Source organism: Marmota flaviventris, chromosome 18 (genome assembly GCF_047511675.1).
Source record: "Marmota flaviventris isolate mMarFla1 chromosome 18, mMarFla1.hap1, whole genome shotgun sequence".
NCBI classification, from domain to species: domain Eukaryota; kingdom Metazoa; phylum Chordata; class Mammalia; order Rodentia; family Sciuridae; genus Marmota; species Marmota flaviventris.
Window position 1 is genome coordinate 28,238,013 of NC_092515.1, and position 19,124 is coordinate 28,257,136.

The 19,124-nt window shown below is 39.3% G+C and overlaps 1 pseudogene; it reads right to left on the minus strand.

Moving 5' to 3' along the window:
• Nucleotides 1-11,343: 11,343 nt before the first annotated feature.
• On the minus strand, nt 11,344-12,502 carry LOC114095772 (magnesium transporter NIPA2 pseudogene; annotated as a pseudogene).
• Nucleotides 12,503-19,124: the final 6,622 nt, after the last annotated feature.

Below are 19,124 nucleotides of genomic sequence, written 5' to 3' on the forward strand. Positions count from 1 at the left end.
TGGCTTGAGGTCTACCTGAAGGTCTCAGGTGAGCCTGGTGATGGCGCCACACTAAAAGGTAGAGCTCACCAAGGACTGGGCCATACTACGGAGCCAGAAGAATGGAGAATCAGAACTGTCATTAAGAGGAGCAAAGTTTGAGAAGGAGAGGTAGCAAGAAAGATGAGTGACATTGGATGAAGGAGAGTTGAAGCCAGGCCTGGGAGGGGATGGGAGTGGGAAACTTCTCCAAGCTGAGTTGTCAAGAGAGTGTCCTCTCCAGCCCCACGCCTCTCAGTCTTGCTGCCTGTGAGCAGGCCTGTCTTGTGTTAAGCCTGCCTGACTTAGGACACTTTCTGTTACTGTGGTTCAAGATTGTCAATCAACAAACATTTTTTTGCTCCTTATTCATCACTGGGTGCTAAAATGAAGCTTTGAATACTTGGGGTGGTCCTCTCTGACATTCCATGGAACCCCAAGCATAGCATGTAGTTATTGATAAGTTTCTTACTTCACAGGGACCTCTCTTATCTCTTTAGCTGGTCTGGAACATTCTGGATGACAAACCTGGATGGGTCTGCTTCACATTCAAGTTGAACTGTGAGAATAATGGGGACTTTTAGGACTATTTTGACTGGGATCCTGGGTGCTGGGTCAAGTCTGAGTCCGAGGCTACTTGTCCAGAGCAGCAGAAGCCCACACAATCCAAAGCATGACAGTCACCTGCATGCTCAATGAGTTCCACTTTGAACTTATCACTTGTTCTCCAAATTAACTTCCATTCCTGGAGACTTTACTAGTCTAGCCACATATTCCCGCAGGTCTTCTAATTCTTTGCTATCACTCATCATATTTTGTTTTAATTGCTTGTTTAACATCAACTTTCTGTAAGATTCTGTAAGAACCTTCACTATGTGTTGGATGTTTTTGCCTCCCAAAGATTCGTGTGTTGGGAGTTGGGTTCTCTGTTGTCGGGAAGCGGGACCTTTAAGTGGTGGGGCTAGTGGGAGGTCCTTGGTCAACTGGGGGGTCTACCCTCAGAAGTGACTGTGACCTCAGTCTCTCTCTGGCTTCCTGTTTTTAGATGTGATCTCTTCCTCCCATATGTGCTTCTGCCGTCTGCCCTGAGATCCTCATCAGGGCCAAGACAATCTGGTGCCATGTCCTTGAATCTCCAAAACTTTGAGTTAAATAAAACTCTTTTCTGGATAAAGTTAGCCTACTTCAGGTATTCTACTAGAGTAATGAAAAATAGATCAATACATTATCTAAGTTTATGTGGACAGGGATCAGGTCTGCCTTTGTATAGTATTGGGATATTCTTTATGTTTGGCAGTTGGTAATACTCAATAAATACTTGTGGAAGGAATAATGGAATGAAAATTTAAGTAACAATTGAAGAGCAAAGGAATCAGTCCAAGAGCACCTGCCTCAAGCTCAGGTCCAAGGCCACAAGCCAGAGAGCAAATGTGGGACAGGGAGCCACAGTCAGGTACAGGCTGGAAGGTGATGCCAGGCAGCCATGGTTCGGGTCATACACTGTGGGTAAGTCAGGGTGCTGGGACCTGATTGTATCAAGGACAAACCATAAGCTGGTAAGCTGGCCAGCCTAGAGGCAGAGTCCAGCTGGACCCTGGCCTCCCCACTGTCCAGCACTCAGTCAGGCATTCAGAAGTTATATGAGTACAGTGTGATGAGCGATACAGAGCAATTACTAACCCCACATGGATTTCTCTCATGTGTGGAAGAGCTCGGCACAGATCTTGGCACACAGCAGGATTCGATGAATGATTATTGATCCTAAAATCTAAAAAGCAAAATTGTAGTATTCAACCAAAGAGAGAGCTGTGTCTATTAGGACTTTCTCATTACAAACAGGAGAAACTTAACCAAATGCTTAAATGAAGGCAAAGTGGAAGAAGCAGAGTTTGGGATAGACAGGAACCAGCTCTGGAATCCAGGCATATGAAACAGTGAGGGTTTCTTCTCCGTGTCCCAGTAGGGGAGGTTTGTCCTTCTGACACCCTGCTCAGAGATTCCTTGATTGACAGTTACACCAAGACTCATGTAATAGACAGGGGGAATCCTCCACAGGACAGGAATGTAGGTGCTGGGAGGGCAAAGTCTACACATTCATCACTCTCAGCCTCTGTAGTGAGTAGACAGGAGTCTTTGCGGCCCTGCCTGGGCTGTCTTGCCTGGTGTCTGTACTCAACTCTTCCTTTGCATTGAGTTGTCCTTTTATGCCTTGGACTGGATACTCGGAACTCTGGCTTCCTCTAACATTCTCATCTGATTTCCCTACTTTGCATTAGGTATCGATAGATCCAGCTTTTCCACTTTTAGTTCCTGAAATGGTCCCCCTGCTTGCCTGGGAGGAGAGGGCAGACGAGGAAATCTCAGCTGTCAGCAATCATAGATGTGATCTGGCACTCTCAGGCCCAGGGCAAAAGAAACTTGTTCAGGGTCAGTGAGTGAGTTAAGCATAGATTCAGGGTCATGGTCCAAGCTTCTTTTTTTCATGAAAGCAACTCTAGGAAACACATTTAAGTGAAAAATAGAGAGTGCCCACCCAAATAAATCCACCATTTACATTTGAAACTCACATATTTGGACTTCTAGTTTAGTGGGGAGGCAATACAGCAAATTGGTAGAGAGAATGGACTGAGCCTGGCAGATAGGAGCCACGTGTCCCTGGAAATGTTGCCTAAACTAAGCTACAGTTATCATTTATAAAATAATGGTATTGTGAAGAAAAGTTATGGCACTGTCTCTTATGCAGTACTTAAAAAATGTTGATAAGTGCTCAATGAATATTAACTTTTAGTAACATCGTGGGTCCTCTCACGCTACCTTGCTGCCTGTCCAGCTCTTTTCCTGATCTATCTCCTTAGGCAATTTTTCTCAATTCCAGGCTTCAGGGGTGCTATCCACTAATTTGGGGGATGCCCTAAAACAGTCGACACCTAGGAGTCAGTACTGAGCAATTTGGTAGGAAGCATGGGGAAAATAAAAGACAAAGTGTGTCCCAAGCACAGATTAAGCATCGTGTTGGACCACAGCAGTTCAATCATGTCTATTCTCCCCTTCTAGTGACAGTACCCTCACTCCTTTTTCCTTTGGGAACATCTTCACCCACTCTAGATGATTTGAATGGTGCTGTCAATTACATTTCCTGATTACCTGGCCCTGCCTCTTCTAAACCATCCAGGCTAAGTCAATCAGAGTATCCCAACTCAGGATTCCATAATGGTCAAGTGATCTCAGGAGGGTCCACTGGATTTCTTTTGGAACTCCTTTTGTCTTTGGAGGCAAGGTGGTGAAAGTATGTGCACATATCTTTACCCACAGGGATAGAGAATGAAATCAACACCACGAGAAGCAGACACAGGCAGAGAAGACCCTGAAAGTATCAATTCCCAAGTTCTAGCCCAGAAGTCCTGGTCCTTGAAGAACTATTTTTCTTTCCCATTTTAGTACCAGGGATTGAATACAGGGGCTCTTAAGCACTGAGCCACATCCCTAGCCCCTTTTTACATTTTATTTAGACAAGTTCTTACTAAGTTGTTTAGGGCCTTGCTAAATTGCTGAGACTAATGTTGAACTTGTGATCCTCCTGCCTCAGCCTCCCAAGGTGTTGGGATTACAGGCATCCCCCTCTGTGCCCAGGCCTGTCAGTATAAACTTCTGTATAGTTTACCCAGTGCAGTTCTCAGTCATGGGAACCAATAAATGTCCTTTAAAACAACAATTTTTTTTGTTTTGCCTAAACTGAGTTGTAAGGCTGCTAATTTTTAAAGTCAGAGTCTTTTTTTTTTCCCCAGAGTCTTGACTAATACAAATACTTTGTTTTAAAGGAGGGAAGTGATTGTGTAATCCTTTGTGATATTGTCCATTCTGCCTCTGATGAGAAGGAATATTATCCCCAAGTGGAAAATACTCCCAGCACGCTGACCAAGATCAAGGGAACCCTGATACAGTTGGGCTAGGGCTTGATGATTTCTTTGGACTCTCTGGAGTTGCATTCTGTCATAATGATTGCTGATAGGATGTGCAGTGTTCACTCCATCAAGCAGAATCTGAATCTCTCAAGTCTTTGGAGTTATTTGAAGAAGCTGTGGTCCTTTCATCTCTTCTGCTTTCCTTGGAGTTTGTTCTATTTCCTTTCATCTCCATCTCAGCACTCTGAAAAGGTGTAATGGCATGAGATCTAGAGTCTGGGTGTGTATGAAGTATACGGGCATGTTCTGAGCAATCAGAATTAATCATGTGACACCTGTGTGCTACTCCCTTTATCATTGCAGTTAAAAAAACAACAACAACAACAAAACAGGACTAGGTGACTGGGCTTATCCCCAGGGAAGGCTTATACTACAGTCCTCCCTGCCTGGTGGAGGCACAGGAAGAAGGCTGGTAACATTGAGTGACCAGCTGATTGCCGGCCTGAGGAATATCCCCAAAATCCGTGTTGCCATTGTTTGGGAGTCTGCCCACCTTCTCATCAGCTTGTCCCTCTCCTCCTTCAGAAAGTGCTCAGAATGCTTCAGGAAGCCTTGCTCGATTTCTTTTAGTGCTAATAAACCCATCATTTGTTGTTTCTTACATGTGCCCTTCCATTTCTTTGGGCCCCCAATGTACTATATATTATTTGGAGATAAGAACAGTGTATACCGGGTTTCCTTTAAGAACATCATAGAAAATAATGGGGATAAGGGCTCAAAGGCAGCTTAATGGATGGTAGGGCATGTCCAAAGTTTCATCGTCATATAAAAGAATAAAACTGGGAGGAAAGTACTTTGTGGTATGTGCTTCTAAGGTAGAAAAGCTGAGAGAGCTGTGACCCACTTTGGGTTTTCATTTCATGAAATTCATAAAAAGATATAAAATAGGATGTTCTTTTCTATCCTCTGTGTAGTTTATCTCTTCTGAAATGTTTATTATTTCTTTTTTTTCTGCTGATGTTGGGTTTAGTTTGTTCTTCTTTTTTTCCAGTTCATTTAGGTGTAAAGTTAATTTATTTGAGATCTTTGTTCTTTTTAAATGTGTTTATCACTATAAACTTCCCTCTCAGCACTGATTTTGCTGCTTCTCATATTTGGTATGCTGTTTTCATTTTCATATGTCCTCAGATTATTTTCACTTGTGATTTCTTCTTTAACCCATTGGTTAAGAGTATGTTGTTTAATATCCCCACACAATAGTCCCTCTTTACCTGCAGTTTCACTTTCTGCACTTTTAGTTATCTATGGCCAACCACAGTCTGAGGATATCAAATGGAAAATTCTAGAAATAAACAATTTATAAATCTTAAATCATGTATCATTTTGGGTAATGTCCCTGCCCAGGACATGAAGCGCATGAATCATCCTATTGTCCAGTGTATCTGGACTCTATAAGCTACCCTCTTGTTAATCACTTACTAGCCATCTAACTTACCAAATCTACTGTTGCAGTTATCCCAGTGCTTGAGCTCAAGTAACCCTAAAATATGGGTTAATAATTCTGCCAAAGTGTAAAAGTGGTGATGCAGAGGAGGCACCAGAGCATAAAATGTGGAAGGACAGATTAACTCTGATATTGCAATGCTGCTGATTTAGAGGGAAAATATGGTTTATTTAGGGTTTGGTATTATTTGTGATTTCAGGCTCCTACTGGGGTCTTGGAATGTATCCCCAGCAATAAGGGGTATTTTCCAGTTTTCCTCTAGCTATTGACTTACAGTTTCATTATATTATGGTTGGAAAAGATACTCTATATGATTTCAATCTTCTTTAATTCCCCTGACTTATTTTGTGCCCTAACATGTGGTTCTGACTAATGAGTGTTTTTTATACACTTGAGAAGAATGTGGTCTGCTGTTCTTGGTAACAAAGACCCTCTCCTCGAATAAATATTCATTAGGCAACTTGGGGTATGCCAGGCAAGTGCTCTACTGCTGAACCATCTTCTCAGAACCTAGAAGGGAAATTTTTAAAAAGGATCTTTAAAAAAATGTATATCTAACAATACTAAATTGCAAAAGACTTAATGTTTTCTCCTCTGAGATCAAGAACGATAAAAGGACATGTACTCTCCACACTTGTAATTATCCTAGCTGGCACAATCAGATACAGAAGAGGAATGAAGTGTATGTATAACACAGAGCTGCCTCTGTTTACAGATGTCATGATCAGATACACAGAAAATCATAAGAATATACAGAATGTTACTAGAAAACTGAATTTAGCAAGTATGCAAAATAGACTGCATTCTATTATTCAGCATTAAATTGAATTATTAAAAAAATAAAATAAACACATGGGAATAAATTTAACAAAATACATGCAAGGCCTGTACGAAACTACAACACATTGTTGGGAGAAGTTAATAATCTAAATAGCTAAAGAGATACACCATGCTATGGCTTGAATATATTGTGTCTCTTCAAAATTCAGACAATGGAACTTAAACCCCAAGGTGACAACATTAAAAGGTGGTGGAACCTGAGAGGGACTCAGGCCATGAGAGTTCTCTCCTCCTGTTTGGGATTACTACCCTTATAAAAGAGGCTTCACAGAATCACCTGACCCTTCCATTTCTTTAGGTCATGCGAGAATACAGTGTTTGATGCTTATGCCTCTTCTACTATGTCAGGTTGCAGCAAGAAGGTATCGCCTTAGAGACAGACAGACAATAGCCCTCACCAGACACTGAATCTGTCTCCTTCTCTCTCTCTCTCTCTCTCTCTCTCTCTCTCTCTCTCTCTCTCTCTCTCTCCAGTGCTGAGGATCAAACCCAGTAGCTCGTACGTATTAGGCAAGTGCTCAACTGCTATCCCCTCAGCCCTTCTGTCTGCTTCTTGATCCTAAACTTCCCAGCCTCCAGAACTTTGAGAAATAAATTTCTGTTCTTTATAAATTATCCAGTCTAAGGTATTTTGTTATAGCAGCAGGAATGAACTAACACACATCATGATTATGGATCAGAAAACAAAGCCCTGTTAACATATAAATTCTCTAAATGGGATGGATTCAAAATAAAAAGCTTCTTCTCTGCAAATGAAACAATAATGTGAATAGAGAGCCCATAGAGTATGGGAGAACATCTTTTTTTTTTTAAATACCTTTATTCTATTTATTCATTTGTATGTGGTGCTGAGGATCGAACCCAGGGCCTCACATGTGCTAAGCAAACACTCTACCGCTGAGCTATAGCCCCAGCACTTGGGAGAACATCTTTACTACATGCACATCAGAGCACTAATTTCCAGGATATATAAAGAACTAAAAACACTTAACACACACACACAAAAAAAATCACAATAATAAATCAATAAATGAGCTAAGGAACTAAACAGACACTTCTCAGGAGATATACAATTGATCAACAAATATATGAAAAAATGATCAATTTCTCTGGTAATTAGAGAAATGCAAATCAGAACTACTCTAGGATTTCATCTCACTCCAGTCAGAATGGCAATTATCAAGAATACAAAAAATAATAAGTGTTGGCGAGGATGTGGGGAAAAAGGTACACTCATACATTGCTGGTGGCACTGAAATTGGTAAACCACTATGGAAAGGAATATGGAGATTCCTTAGAAAACTTGGAATGGAACCACCATTTGACCCAACTATCTCACTCCTTGGTCTGTACTCAAAGGTCTTAAAATCAGCGTACTACAGTGACACAGCCACATCAGTGTTCATAGCAGCTCCATTTACAATAGCTAAACTGTGGAACGACCTAGATGCCCTTCAACAGATGAATGGATAAAGAAACTGTGGTATATTTTCACAATGTAATATTACTCAGCATGAAAAGAGAATAAAATTATGGCATTTGCAGGTAAATGGGTGGAGTTGGAGAATATCATGCTGAGTGAAGTAAGTCAATCCCAAAAATGAAAGGCCAAATGTTCTCTCTGATAAGTGGATCAGCATCCATAATGGGGGCATGGGGCATGGGTAGAATGGAGGAACTTTGATTGGGAAAAGGGGAGGAAGGGAGAGGAGGGAACATGGGGGCAGGAAAGATGGTGGACTGAATGGAAATCATTACTCTAGGTTCACGTATGACTGCACATATGGTGCGACTCCTCATCATGCACAACCAGAGAAATAAAAAGTTGCACTCCATTTGTGTACAATGAATCAAAATGCATTCTGCTGTCATGTGTATCTAATTAGACAAATAAAAAAAGATATAAATTCTCAATCTCAGCTATTTGGGAGTTGGAGGCAGGAAGATCACAAGTTAGAGAATTGTCTGGGCAAGTTAGCGAGACCTTGTCTCAAAACAGAAAATACAAAGGGCTGGGGATATAGCTGACAGGTAGAATGCTCCTGGGTTTAATCCCCAGTATAAAGTAAAAACTTAAAAAGTAAATTCCATACAGATCTATAGATTTAATGAGACTCCAAACAAAATTCCCACAGCTTTTTTTTTTTTTTTTGCAGACAGTGAAAAACTGATTCTAAAATTTATATGGCAATGCAAAGAACTCAATATAGCCAAATCAATTTTGAAAAAGAATAAGCTGGGAGGACTTGCCTGATTTGATTTCAGGACTTAATAAAAAGCTACAATAGTAGAGTCCATAAATATACCCATGCCTATATGATCTCTTGATTTTTTTTTTTTGTAGTGCTGGGGATCAAATCTATGGTCTCACAAATGTGGGGCAAGCACTGTACCACTGAGGTATATCTCCAACCTTGATTGATTCTTGACAAATTCAATAAAGAAAACTGAGTCTTTTTAACAAAATGTGTTGGAACAAGTGAATATCCCTATGGAGACCCTTACTTCACACCACATACAAAAACTACTTTGAAATGAACCATAGATTTAAACATAAAGAGTAAAACCTTAATGCTTCTAGAGAAAAACTTAGGGAGAAAATCTTTTCATTCTTGGGATGGAAAAAGATTTCTTAGAAATGACCCAAATCACTAACCACAAGAGACAAAGTTGCTAAATTGAATTTTATCTGCTACCTGAAAGACCCAGTTAAGAAAATGGAGAAATAGGGATGTAGCTGAGTGGTAGAGCACTTGTCTAGCATGCGTGAGGCCCGGGGTTCAATCCTTAGCATTGGGGGCAAGCCACATCCAGGCAAACTACTTACATGAGTGAAGCGAGAGTGAAAGAATACACAGCAGAATTAAATCCCAATTTAGATAATGAGATTTTTGAATACAGAATATAAAATGCTAAAACCAAGAAAATTTCCCAATACATATATCTAACAAGGACTCTTATTCAAAATATATAAGTACTACTAATCAATAATAAGCAAATCCAATTTTAAAAAAATTGGTCAAAAAATAAAAATAGTACAAAAACTTGACCAAAGTGGGTTTTGTTTTTTTTTTTGTCACATCGACCAGATTTGACCAAATTTGTACAAAAATTTGACCTGCATTTCATTCAAGGAAATACAAATTAGAATAATGTTGCCTAGTACGCAGTGGGTCCTAGGTTCAATCCCCATCACCACTTGTACCAAAAACTACAATAACAACAAAAAACCCAAACCCAAAACCAAGATACCCCACCACCAAAAGAACCCCACAAAATAACAAAACCACAGAGAAAAACAATACTGATAGCACATTCATTTTTGTGATTATAATTAAAGCGACTAATCATAACAAACATGTAGAACAAAATTGCTGGTACAATTTTGAGAAAAACAATTTAGCATTTCTTAAAATGTTCAAGATGAATTTCTATATGATCTAAAACTTCACTTCTTCATATTTACTTGAGATATATACAGTCTGCACAAAGACTTGTACATGAATGTACATAGCATTCTTTGTAATTATAAAAAACTGGGGCTGCAGTTGTAGCTCAGTGGTAGAATACTTGCCTAGCATGTGCAAGGCACTGGGTTTAGTCCTCAGCACCACATAAAAATAAATAAAGGCATTGTAATTGTAGAAAACAAGTTCATCAACAAAAGAAAAGACAAATTGTGGTATTCTCAACTATGAAATCTTACTTAGTAAAAAGATATGCATTATCAATGCACACAACATGGGATTAATGGAAAATATATTGAGAGAAGCTAGACACAAAAGAATACATAATAGCTATTATTTCCATTTATATGAATTTATATAGAACCCACAAATCTATTCAATGGTAGCAAAGCAAACTAGTGTTTTCTAGGTGTTAGGGGAAAGGCACAAAGTACATTTTAAGAGTGATGAAAATTTTTCTATCTTGAATATGATGGAGCATTTTAGAGTAGCAAATTCAAATCTTGTTTGTAGAGAGTATACCAAGCTTCATCAGATGTCCACGGATAAAAAGCTTTTCACAGATATATTCACAAGAGAAAGAAAAGTAGCAGCCAACTTAGAAAACCATGAGTATGGGTCAACAAAGACTATTCTTATGGTTTGGATATGAAATGTCCTCTGAAATGCTCATAGTTTGGAAGCTCGTGGTCTCTGTTACAGAAAGGTTCAGAGGGGGGATTTTAGGCAGTGATGTGAGTTGTAACCTCATCAGTGGATTAATCCATTTAACATGTTAATAATTTTTTTCTTTTCTTCTGATTTTATTTCCCACTTATTAAAAGGTCTAAATAACAATTAACTTATTATGAAAATAGACTGAAAAGTACAAGAGCTGATATAAAATGGTCATAAAGGTTCCCATGGAATTCAAGTAACCAAAGAATAAATCCAGCCAAGGTACAAAGCAGAGCCCAGCCCAGCAGATGCACAATGTGCTGGTTTAATAGGGTTCTAAGAATACTATCAAATGCACACAGTAAACCACATGTGTGGTGACAAGCCATAGCCTAAGAAATATTTCCTTGGCATGATTCCGACCATTTTTTTTTTTTGGTCTGTGAGTTTCCTTCATTTAGTAACTTAGGATTCCCTTTAACATTTCAACATCAAAATAATTCATCCAAACAGGAATCACTTTTATAGGTAAGATAAATCAGAGGATAATGTATTGGGGTAGTTTTGTTCTTGTTTATAATCAAAAAGCCTTATATGATCAGGGATTGATGGGAGTGGGAATGACAAATGTACATTTCAGACTTTCATCAATAATGAAAAAATAAAGCATTTTTATAGACTTAAAACTTGTCATTAGTGCATTTAGATTTTGAAGAAAGAATCAAAATGTAAAATACCTCTACAATAATACAATGTTAATAGAAATTGGCCACATACTGAGGCCATTTTTAGTGAGCTACATTGTTTAAATATAAGAAAAGTAACTTCTTGGTCCAAATTAGTGAAAACTTAAAAAAAGATTGTCTTTAGAGAACATTATTTGAGGACAATGCTTTTTCAGACAGATTCTGATATTCAAAATCGCTATAATTCTGGATTAACCTTTAAATCGCATCTTAAAAACCTGTCAGATTTCCATTTCTCCGTGAGATATTCTCACCAGTGTGTTGTTCAATTCCACAGGATAAGTTTTCTTCATTATTATTAAGAACTTCATACATAGTAGGGAGATTGCCATTCATTGCTTTATCATCTCTTCGAAAAGACACAGGCAGACTTGCTAGACTAAAGCTGACATCTTTAAAGGCATGCAACAAGAATATCCCCACAATGATTGTGAAGAAGCCACTCAGAGTCCCAATGATATCATCAGCAGGCATATCTTGCCACTCCTTAAAAAGAATAGCTGAACAAGTTAAAACTGAGGTTGTAAAGAAAACGTAATATATTGGTGTTACAAGGGAAGTGTTGAATACGTCCAGGGCCTGGTTTAGGTAATTGATCTGTGTGCTCACACAGATGACCAGGCTCAGCAGCAGAATCCAGGCCAGGGGATGCCGCAGCACAGGCTTTCCAGCTAACAGTTCTTTGATGGTGATGCCCAAACCCTTTGCACAGGACACTGAAAACGCTCCAATCACAGAGCAGATTGTTATGAACACAAGAATATTTGTCTGTGGCGAGGTCCCACCCCAAAGATTAATATCAAGGACACAATGACCACAATTGTTGCAAATACCACAAAACCTAGATCACCTAACTTGTGTGACATTTCATTTCACGTCTCAATCTCCTCTTCCTTTGGAGCATGGATGACCATAACTGTAGATCCTAGAATGCTTAGCAAACATCCAATTTTCCCATGAAGACTAAGTCTTTCATTTAGAAAGTATGAAGAAAGAACGGCACTTACGAGGACGTTGAGAGCTCCCAGTGGAGTCACTAGCGTGGCTGGTGCAAAGGCGGTGCAAAGGCGGTGCAAAGGCATATGCAGCGAAATTGGCCACCTCGCCTGTCCCCATTGACAGTAGTCCAGCCCACCACAACCACTCTTTAAGATATGCATGGCCACCATGACCTGCTCTCATGGATCCTTTTCTGGCAAGTCGTAGAAGGCTTTTTTTTTTTTTTTCCCCAAAATGAAACTCCCTCCTATGAAAATGCTGGAGGTCACAGCCTATCCCAAACCAATATAGAAATCATATTTTCCACGCCCTGGGCTCATTTCGTGGGTCACTGAAGAAGCTCCTGTGAATCACATTGATTACAGAACACAGAACCTGCTGGCACTGAAGGCAGGGGATGCAGCCTTCACCTGTGTAAGTTTAATGTGGTCTCTCTTTTGAAAACCAGGGATGATTTATTCATTTTCATTTTCTTGTAAATACTACCCTTTATTTTAAAGTTTTTTTTTTTTTAAACTTTACTGTTCCAGCCAAGACAAAACTACTTGAAACAACTCATTGCACACGCACCACCGACCAGGCCAAGGAGCCGGATTTCGGTGGGATTGAATGGCATCCGATGCGCGGTGGATTTCCCCACCGCGGATTACTAGGAGAGCCGCGTCCATCTCAGAACACGCGTGAAAGCAAGTTGCCCCGGAGGGGGCTGTCCCCCGACCCGAGACCGGCAGGCTGGCCCGCAAGTCAGCCCCTTCGCGCGTGCCTCAAAAGGAGGAGCAGCGACCTCACCCCAGGCTGGGCGCAATGCGACCCCGGGAACCTTGGCTCACACCCCACACCGGCCGCTCCCTCCAGCGCTCGCGCTGCCACCGCCTCCATCGCCGTCCAGGGGTAAGTGCGAGCATCGGGGCTGCTGCCGTGCCAGCCGCCTTCTCCATGGAAGCATTGAGATAAACCTACCCAGGACGACCTCCAGCCCCACCGCGACCGGGACCGGTGGGGGACAATGAAATGCGACCGAGTACATGTTGATAATTTAAATGGACTCCTGGGTGGTAACTCTGGGCAGCTGGCGCTTGACTGGAGGATGTAGGTCACCGGCAGCAGGCCCTTGGAGATTATAGCTTGTCCCTAGCTTCTCTCTCCCCGCCCCCTCTCCTTCTTGTCTGGTGTGAGCTGAGAAGTTCTCCTTTGCCAAGCCCCTGCACCGGGATGTCTTGCCATCCCCTGGGGTCCAGGTCAATGGAGTCTGCTGACTAAACCTCTGAAACCATGAGCCCCCAATAAACAGTTTCTTCTCTGAGTTTATCTTGTCAGTATTTTGTCAGTTTATCTTGTCAGCTACAACTACTTGTAAAAGAATTAAACTCTGAAGGAATTTAGGTAATAGAAATTTGGAATACAGAATATAAAATGGTTAAAGAGAAAAGAGAAAAATCAGTAACACGGAAAAAGAAAAAGATAATATCGAGAAAGAGCAAGACAATTAAAAAGGAACTAAATAGAATTTCTAGAAACAAGCAATATGGTCATTCCAATTAAGCATTCACTGCACAGTGAAAGAGAAGCATAGACATTGCTAAGAGAATATGCATCACAGTGATAGAATGAAGAGATCGAGAAAAGACTAAGAGTTATGAAAGAATTTTCCAGAATTGATAAAAGATATATCTTTAGATTTCAGAAACATGGAATCACAAGACTAATATGAAAATAAACCTACATTCATGCATATTGTAATAATATGGTAAAATAGAATATTTTAAAACCAAGTAACAGGGAAAAGACAGATTATAGACATGGGAATTTATAAAAGAAGCCAGATGGTCATGGGATAAGCACTGAGGGAATGTAACTCTAAATGCAGGCATTCAGACCCAGGATAAGCCATCATAAAATAAGAAGGAAATAGAGATTTTTTTCAGAAAAGCAAAAATTGAATAGATTATCAGTCAAAGAGTCAACAAATAATTTCTAAAGGAAGTGATCCCAAATATAAGGTGCGATGCAGAAGGTATGCATGGCAAATGAATTGAGAAGCATAGGGAAAAATATGAATAGTTACCATAAAAACAAAAATATAAGTATTTACCATAAAACCCAGATAGATTGAGATAGTGAAAAAAAAAATCCAAAGTGGAAGAGTGGTGACTAGAACTAAGGCATTATACCATTCTTGTAAAGAAAGGTGGTAGAAATCCAAATTTAGGCTTGTGTAGGCATGAGAAACTCTGAAGACCAGGTACAAAAGTTAGTGAAATTGTATATAACTTCTAACCATACATACACCAAAATCAGGCCCTTTGAAGGATGGGTGGGAAGGACAATGAAATGTGAGGAGTTCACAGTAGACTTCAATTGTGTTTTTAGAATATTCTATTCTATTATTATTATTATTATTATTATTAGTGGGTGGTATTGGGGACTGAAACCAAGAGCACTCTGCCACTGAGCTACATCCCAGGCCCTTTTTATCTTTTGTGACAGGGTCTTGCTAAGTTGCTGAGGCTGGCCTCAAATTTGCAATCCTAGCTGTGATTACAAGATGTGTCTCAATGCCCGCCTGGATGATTATTTCTTAGGCAGTCTTCTCAGTATGTGGGTGCTCATTGTCTTCTTGCTTTTTTTGTAAGTCTGAAATATTTTAAAAATACAGAATGCAGCAACATTCACTTTAAAAAAAAAAAAACTCTGCTTTAATCTTTCTTTAGAGGTGGTTCTCAACTGGGGTCTGTTTTCCATTGCATCCCCTCCCCTGCTGCCAGGGGTCCCCAGCTATTTTTGGTTGTTACTCTTGGGTGGTGTACCAGCACCTAGCCTAGCCTGGGTGTTGCCACATCTTACAATGCACAGATTGGTTTCCTTACTGCAAAGAAGTACCTGATCCAAAGCATCAATAGTGCTGAGCTTGAGAAACTGTTCTTTAGGATACAAAAACTGATTTTTCCCCCCAAATTAGATTTTCTTCTTCCTCTTTTACTTAAAAAGAAATGGAGAATTAAAGTTATCACAAAGCTGTTTTGTTTACAATATCTTTTATGTACATAATCATTCACAGAAAGCAAAATGCTTGATCAAATCATCAGGAAAGACACCAATGGGCAGCATAATTTTTTAAAGCATTAAAAATTGAACTTTGATTGACTGTTAAGTGTCAGGCACAAAGCTGCCACTACCATGGCTGCTTCTGCTTGGAGTTTTTCTTTTCTTTTTTTAAATGTATCTAGGTTTATTTGAGGGATTGGCTCACATGGTTATGAAGACTGGCATGTCCAAAATCTGGGTGCTTCTGTTATGGAATGAAGTTTCCATGAGATAACTAATTACTTTCTGCCTCCCCATCTTCAGGAAAGGGACAAAAAAGATAACTGAAAAAGAAGTTGCTTCTGTTTTCTTGTTAGTTGCACATTAGTATTCGACAGTGGTCCTGTACTAAATTTTGGGGCTGCTACTGAAATGTCATTAAATTCCAACTTTACACATCTGACATGCTGCCTAAATGCAGCTCAGTGTGTTAAAGTGTAGATTACAGTCCATCAAATCAATGCTCTGGAATTGTGGGTTTATGTAAACCTGCAATTAAAAACAGTGTGCAATCACTTTCCTTTCCTACCTGATGAGGGGAAGAGAAGCAAGCTATTTTTTTTTTTTCTAGGGTGGAGAGGTGAGAATGTCAGTTTAAAATAGAAACATTCCTTGGCACAACCTTTATTTTATTTATTTATTTATTTATTTTGTGTGTATGGTACTGGGGATTGAACCCAGGGGTGCTCTATCACCAAGCTACATCCCCAGCCTTTTTTTTTTTTTTTTTTTTATCTTGAGACAGGGTCTTGCTAAGCTTCCCAGGTTGATTTCAAACTTGGAATACTCCTGCCAGCCTCCTGAGTAGCTGGAATCACAGGCATGTGCCACTGCACCTGGCAAGATATGTTTTTTAATAAAGACAGTTTTGCTGTACATCTGTCAGTCTACTGTTGACCTCTCTCTAATTCAGGGAAGTTCTGTAATTTCCACTGACAAACTGGAGAAATTATTTTTCAGAGAACGTATTTGATGTGGTTGTATTTACCTTAAGAAAGAGAAATCTTTAAGGATTTGTGGGTATAGGAGTTACTGGTAGCAGGACAGGGTGGATTTAAGGTGTAAGTATGGAGATTCTTATTAAAAGGTGTAGAGAGGATATTTACAAGGCTCCTAGTGGAAAGGTAGGTGCTGCTCTCAACCCTGCAGAAGACAAGCAGCTCAGGAAGTCCTTCAACAAGGACAGTCACTGCCATACAGCAATTAAAAAAGGCAAGGTGGGGACTAGGAGTATAGCTCAGTGGTAGAACACCCGCCTAGAACGGGCCAGGCTCTGGGTTCCCCAGCTCAAGAGGGAGTAAAAAAAAGGTGGTGGTGGGGGATCAGAATAGACCTTTATTTGTTACCTCCTTGTGGAGATCAGAGTATAAGGTGCAGCTTCAAGATTTCCAGATAACAGGCACTATCCTGATTTTAGAAGTTAAGATGTAATAGCTTGGTATTAGAAAAGGATTTAGGACATAATTATACCCACAGGGTAAAACTATGTCAGCAACAGTAGCTCCAAATTCAAAGGAAAAATTTATCCACAGATACAATTAAGGATGTAATTTTATCTTTTGAGTAGGTAGCTATGACTCTCAACCAGCTACTGAAAATGATTACAGACATAAAACTTTGCTGATATGATCTTTTGATTATCATTTTGGCCAAAGTGAAGCAAAAAAAAAAGTATTCTCTTATAAGAAATTTTTCATCACAACAGAAAAATTTCTAGAGATATGTTTTGGTTACATTTCTCATTTTGGGGGTAACATGGGTTTTGCACAGGAAAGGCTTGCATTGTTTTTTTCTTCAGTTACCATAGTATCCTTCACTATTTTTGTTATTGTTTGCCCATTGTTTCCAAGAGCAGGTGTTCCAAGAATCATCTAGACACGCCGTCTAGGAAACTGAGTGTTAATGTGATTGGAAATACATAAGGATGTTGGCTGAATTAAGGGAATTCCCTTATAGAATCTGAACTAAACTGTATCCTTTATTCATTTTTAGATAATTTCAGGGGCTGGGGCTATAGCTCAGTTAGTAGAGTGCTTGCCTTGTATGCACAAGGCCCTGGGTTTGATCCCCAGCACTAACTCCCTACCCCTAAACCTCACATCTTTAGATAATTTCATTTTACTCAAAGGATAATTGATAGACAACTTAAAAAGTACATGACTCAAGAGTGAGGATTTAATTGTAATATAATTTGCATTTAAAATGAAGAACAATCAAATTTCACTATTTTTGCTATTCTTGAGGGCAAGAATGAATTTGACTGTTTTTTAAAATTTGTTTTTATTAGTTATACATGATAGTAGAATGCATTTATGCACTTTGATATATTATACATAGATGGGATATAATTTCTCATTTTTCTAAGTATACATGTTGCAGGATCATATTGGTCATATAGTCACGTATATACATACAGTAATAATGTCTGTTTCATTCTACTATCTTTCTTATCCCCACATTCCCTCCTCTCCCCTCTCATCACTTCCCTCTACCTAATCTAAGGTAACACTATTCTTCCCTTGTGCCCTCTAGCTTATTGTGAATTAGTATCTACATATTAGAGAAAACATTCGGCTTTTGGTTTTGTGGGATTGGCTTATTTTGCTTAACATGATATTCTCCAACTCCATTTACTGGCAAATGCCATAATTTCACTTATCTTTAAAGCTAATTAATATTCCATTGAGTATATAGACCATATTTTCTTTATCCATCCACCTCGTTTGGTTCCATTGTCTAACTACTGTGAATTGAGCTGCAAACATTGATGTAGCTGCATCACTATAGTATGCTGATTTTAAGTCCTTTGGGTATAAACCAAGGAGTGGTATAGCTGGGTCAAATGGTGGTTCCATTCCCAATTTTCTGAGGGATCTCTATACTGCTTTCCACAGTGGTTGCACCAATTTGCTGTTCCACCAGCAACAGATTGATGGGATAGAGACTGGGTTTGCAAGGGCTGATCTGGTTTTGGTGATCCCAAGAGATGTCAGAGACAGGGCTGAGAAACTGTTGAACATTGACAGAGACAGTTTGACTTTCCAGCAAGATTTATTTTATTTTTTGATTCACTATTCTCTCTACCACATTTGGAAAAGTATGTTTTTTATGCATCGGTGTGTGGAGGACAATGATACATGAATGGGGTTTTGCATTTTGTTGTATTCTTATATCTTTAACTTCTTTTCTCTTTGTTTGTATTCTTCCTCTCTCTTGGCTATTTTCTTTCCCACTTTTCTCCAACAGCCAATCTCTGTCAGCTCCTCTTCCACTCTTCCTGTGAATTTTTACTTCTAGCTTTTCTCTTCCTCCCTCGTGAATACCTCTATTCTCTCATCCATTATTTGAAATTGTAAATCGTTTTAACAAATATCTTGTTTGTACCATAGATAGTTATCGAACTCATCATTTTGGTTTAATGCAAGAAAGAAGTAGATGCCTTAATGGAGCTATTAGGTTTGAGGCTAGATATTGTGTACACTGAGTGCTGTTGATATTGGTCTCACAGTAAAGGTGAAGCGCTGGAAACCTTTAGGGACACTATAGATCTACAGGGTAGAATTTATCCTGCCTTAGAGCCATACTTTTAGGTGGTAAAACAAAATAACAACATAAAAAAACAACAACAAAGGAATAAAGTGCCCCAAACAAACCAAGATGCTTCAACAACAGAAGCCACCAATAACACAGTAGAAGAAATGTCCAAGAAGGAGTTCATATTGTATATAGTTAAATTGATGTGAAGTAAAGGATAGCATAAGGAGTGAAATCAAATAAAAAATCCAGGAAGTGAAAGAGCATTTCAGTGGAAAAAAACAAGCAGAAATCCTCAAAATGAAGGAATTAGTAAGCCAAATTATTTATAATTATAATCAATAGAAAGCATCATCAACAGACTAGACCACTT